Source organism: Carlito syrichta, unplaced genomic scaffold (assembly GCF_000164805.1).
Source record: "Carlito syrichta isolate Samal-C Ts95f unplaced genomic scaffold, Tarsius_syrichta-2.0.1 Scaffold315490, whole genome shotgun sequence".
In the NCBI taxonomy this organism is placed as follows: Eukaryota; Metazoa; Chordata; class Mammalia; order Primates; family Tarsiidae; genus Carlito; species Carlito syrichta.
Window position 1 is genome coordinate 2,304,651 of NW_007259586.1, and position 5,356 is coordinate 2,310,006.

Below are 5,356 nucleotides of genomic sequence, written 5' to 3' on the forward strand. Positions count from 1 at the left end.
TTACAATGGTGTTCTGGCCTAGGCTACTAATAAAAGGAAAAATAATAAAACATGCTTTTGCTGAGATTTTCCCCATTCCACCGCAAGGGCACCATCTACCATACAGTAGCAAATGCTTCCAACGACACGTTTTGTCGTTTGCCAACAAGGCAGAAAACACCCTGCTGAATGAACTCACTGGGAACATTCCAAGTTCAAAATAAAATGTTTAACTTACACATAATACGAGTTATGTACAAGATTAGGAGAGGGGAAATCCTGAACAAACCTTGCAACACACAGATGTGTTTACATCTGGGAAAAAGGGAGAAAACAAACACCAACATGATCTGCACCATTCACTCATTAATGATGAAATGGCCACACCAAATTCCATGTAAATGTCAGAACCTCTTGGATAACCACTATAAATGCATTTTTAAAAAAGAAAAGAAAAACACAGAAATCACTACCAACAGTGTCTGAGAATAGAGACTAAGTTAATGTACATTGCATGTATTGCAGACAAGGCAGAGGCTTTTTTTTTAAGCTTTGCACAGACTTCATCTAATCTGAAAAAAAATATGCAGGCCTTTACAAGATTTGACTTGCTGAAATCAAAACAATTTTGACTCATGAAAAGTAGTAAGACTTCAACTTAAAAAAAAAAAGTTTCCAGCCTTAGACCAAAAAACCTGGAAGGATATGGTAATTAGATTAAACAAACATAGTCAGGCTTGGAATCTAAATGTAATTCTGAGCAAAAACTCAAAGATGGATGGGGAAGAGAACAACCTATATGTTAACAAGGTGTACTATATACCATGATATAACAAAGGTCTGGTGAAGATGAACCTTTTACTAAAGCTTAGACAAGTCCCTTAGTCCACAAACACTACATGAGATTTGTGTCTTCTAGACACAATCTTCTAGCTTGCTCTACTTTTATTCCAGTCACGTTATTTACTTCTTGCCCATTTAAACAAAACTAAACAGAAAACAACCAACCAACCAACCAACCAACCAAAAAACAGCTGAAACACTTGACTTCCGATTGCTTATACATTTTGATGTTTTTTGTTTGTTTTACTGTGGTTTCTGCATTTCACATCAGCACTTGCAGGTATGGGGTTTTTGAATAGTATCACCTGGTATGAAAAGTTTTCCCAAGAAACCACAAAAGATTGTACTTTTTTTTTCTTTTTGTCAACTTTCTGCTGCACTCAAGTCAGTTTAAGTCCTAGCAAAAAGACGGTGGTTAGGACAGCACTGTTGCTGTGGATGATGTGACATTGGTTGAATTTGTGCTGGCGTTTGTGTAACTTCCCTCACTGTTTGTGTTCGATTCATTAGGGGGCACTTGGCTTGAATTGGCTCGGAGGATTGCTTCTGCTGCACTGCAGTGTGGCGGCGGTCCTGGTTCTGGTGTGTAGGTAAAGGTAAGGTTGATGGAATAAATGATTCCATCGTTTTGGACCAAAGTTACTGGAACCTGTACTGGCTGCCGGACCCATCGCCAACCTTCTCGGAATGCAGAAATGTCTGGGACGACACAGAGCATACTCTCTCCATATCTGTACATAGTTTCAGCTTCTACATCCCCAAATCACACTCATAAATTTGGAGTGATATTCTGTCCTGGAAGTTCAAGCATGGCTACGTCCCCACCGCCATTCAACTGAAGACTTTCCACAACAGGCACGGGGGTGACTGGGGCGAGGACAGGGCCCATTCCCTCGTAGAATGTATACTCTGCCTTGTCTGTGCTAATGATTGTCCAGGAAGCTCCATCATTGATCATCTCTTTATTTGGCTCCTTTGGGCATGGAGTGGCCTGAAATTGAATTATTCTTTCTTGAGAAAGGCACAAGTACAATCTTTCTGTATCCTTAAGGTAAAATGCAAATTTATGGAGTTGTTTCACAGAATCATCTGCATCCAGTAATGCCATCTGCTTATCAACTTTCCGTATTATCAATCTTGGGAGTGCCATGCCAGTGACTGAACACACGAGTTTAACCGTCTGTCCATAATGGATGTAGCCATCTCGGACTGTGAATTCTTCTTCTGACTCATCATCGTCCAAGAGATGAATGTAAAATGCTCCCCACTGCTGTGAACTGGCATGAAAGTTACCTCCTCCTACTTGCAAGTATCTGGTACTAACTGTCTGGGATCGAAGTCGATTAAACAGAGCCACCTTTGTTCCTGAGGCAATGCATAAGTCAGTATTTTTCAATGACCGCTTCTTTTTGGAAGGTTTGGAGATGACTTTTATCCATGTGATGAGGAACACACCAATGTCATCACTGTTGCCACAGAACATCTTTACAGACAACATGAAGTGCTTTCTCTTGTCTGAATCAGATATATACAGTGGTTTGGCCGTGCAATAGTTCTTGCCAAGTTTAGCTGCTACATTTCTCGGTCACTATTTCCTATGCCAATAAATGCACATGGTTGAGATTCTTGTTCAGAACAACCATCACGTTCCATTTGTTCTTTTTTTTTTTCTTCCATCCACTGCTCATAAGATACACACAAGGAGGAGGGCAAAAAAACCTTTTGTCATTTCCATATGACTTCTGTGCAACTTTTGCATGAAGAATAAGTACTGTGTGATCCCCTTGCTTTTTTAAATAATTTCGCATAGCTTCCCTAGTGAGTCATTTAGGTGGAGGCCGCTCACCAAATTTCCCTGTCACAACAGGCGCCATCTTCCACAAACTCTCCGAAAGCTAGTTTTTTATACTAGGCTCTGTGATAGTAGTTTGGGATTCTACAAAAAAACATTTGTCAGAGAGCTTTTGCCAGTTGAGTTCCTGTTAGGATCTCAACACAGTAGAGATGCTCTAAGGTATCAGCAGCACCAACACAAGCCCATTTCTAGAAGACGTGAGAATTCAACTTGTTGGACGACTCTAATTTGCAAGGTTTTGTAATTTCATCATTTCCCTTTATTCCCATCCTTGGGGCTGGTATTTCCTCCAGGATTTGTTATCTTTGTACCTCAGTGTTTCTTTTGTTTTTTGATTCCTCTGACCCTTGTATGAACAATGGACATGTTATATTTCATTTTTGAATTGCCTAATAGAGTCTACAGTTTTCTAACTGGATACTGACATATATTTTTCTCTCAGTTTTCAGAAACACTGTTTCCTCTGTGTGTGTGTATGTGTGTGTGTGTGTGTGTGTGTGTGTGTGTGTGTGTGTGTTTGTGTGTGTGTATGTGTGAGAGAGAGAGAAAGAGAGAGAGAGAGAGAGAGAAATTAGTAGAACCTGGAGACAGGCTTCATGGAAGGACTTGCTGATCAGATACCATTGTAATCCAGCATTATAAAATATTATAATATTTAAAAAATTTATAGCTAAAACTTTCTCTGAAAAATTCAAAACCTCAGTGAAATATGTTTGAGATTTATCTGGCAAAATCTATGTTCTTCATGCTACAAGTGATTTTCCATTTTTGCAATTGTCAGAATTACATTTAAATTTTCATCCACTGTTATCTTTTTTTTCATGCATTCTTTCACGTGATTTACTTCTATAACACACTTAAGTGTTTTCTCGGTGCCACACACTTACAAAGCCGCCTTCTCCTTCCAAGGATTCTGCAATTGAGATCATGCCAGTTGGGTTCATAACGTGAGACTCTTTTCTAATGTGCTTAGTAGTTGAAGTCTTTGCTTGATAATATTTGAAAATTATCCTCTCAATCTTAAATGATTTTTTTTAAATTTTACGATGTGAGGTGCAATTCAGGATTAGGTATACAAATGGTCATTGTACAGGTAAATTTTGGGCCTGACTTTAGTACCCACTTTGCCTGGTTTGAGGTAAGGTACTCTTATTGGTGGTGGCTCAGCCTGTAATCCCGCGCCTTGGGAGGCGGAGGTGAGTGAATTGCCTGAGCCCGGGCAAGTTGGTGAGACCTCATCTCTACAATAAATCAAAAAATTAGTGAGGCATGGTAGCGCGTGCCTGTAGTTCCAGCTACTTGGAAGGCTGAGGTGGAACGATCGCCGGAGCCCAGCAAGTCGAGGCTGTGGTGGCCGGGAGTGGGCACTGCACTCCAGTCTGGGTGACAGAGTAAGACTCCAACTCAAAAAAAAAAAAAGTACTCTTATTAATGAAGTTTGCCCCCTTACTTCCTCCTTCCCTGGCAGTGTAAATGAAATTATTAAATGGAACCATTAGGTAAGATTAATTTTACCAGAGATTGTGCCTAGATAGGCCAATGGGGAAAAATTCTGCATGATACAGTTTTTCCCCTATTCTCTCATTATTTGAGTCCCAAAGAGGAAAACAGAAAAACTAGAATCCACTGGGAAAGTTCCCATGTAATCACTCCAATCATTGTTCCATAATGGCCCAGACTGGAACAGTACACCTGTGAAACGGTTATGGAGCTCACATGAGATTCTGTATTCCAATGTGATTTGTCAATTCCAATGCACTTTAAATTTTTAGAATTCATTCCTGTGCTTGTGTTTATGTCTTCCTGTTTGGGCCATTTATTGTTTGTTAACAGATATTGTGGCTCTCCTTTTCAGCAGTCATTATTTTTGCCAACCCTACTGTTCATTTAGTTTTTGGTCAAATACAAAGTCTATACAAAGGCTAAAATGTTCTACAGGCTTTCATCATTTCCCACAGCTCTTGTTCCTTCTCTACTATTGTCTTGTTTTTATGGTGCTGCCAGGACACAGACTTTCTTGCTCTCCCTTCAATCAAACAATCCATTTCTTCCCTGATGGATTTGAATGTGCTGTTCCCTTTGTGTGTTATGCACTCCTCCATATCTTCACATGGCTACTTCCTTCAACGTTATTCAGGTCTCTGCTCAATTGTCACCTCCTTAGAGAGGTGACCCCTGACTGCAGCCTATTCAGTGCTCTCTCCAGTGACGCTCAACACCCTTTGGTTGGGTTTCCTGGGCAGTACTAGTCTTATCTCCACCTGTAAGTATATGTTATATATTTTGGGCTTCATGTCATCCCCACAAGCATGTGTGTTCCATCAGAGTAGGAATACTTTCTCTCCAATTAACACTGCATCTCAGGGCCTATAACAGGGCCTGGCACACAATGAATAGGAAATACATAAATACTTTTGGAAGAACAAATGTTTAAAGCATTTAATTGGACCAGAAAATCAAACCAAAGACTTGAATATAAATGTGAAACTTTCTGTATCCTCCTTATATCGCTGTTCAGTTCTGGAAAGGTAGTGATCACTAACTGGGGAAGTAGTGAGGCCATGAACAAAACCTCAATGGTAGAGCAAGTAATTGTTTCATTTTTATACATTTTGTTCTTTTAATATATCATGGAAAGTTTGGAATATTATTGAGTATTATGATTTGTTCAATTTACTG

The 5,356-nt window shown here is 39.7% G+C and overlaps 1 pseudogene; it reads right to left on the bottom strand.

Annotated features, from left to right (window-relative positions):
• Positions 1–1,237: 1,237 nt before the first annotated feature.
• On the bottom strand, positions 1,238–2,696 carry LOC103275490 (annotated as a pseudogene).
• Positions 2,697–5,356: the final 2,660 nt, after the last annotated feature.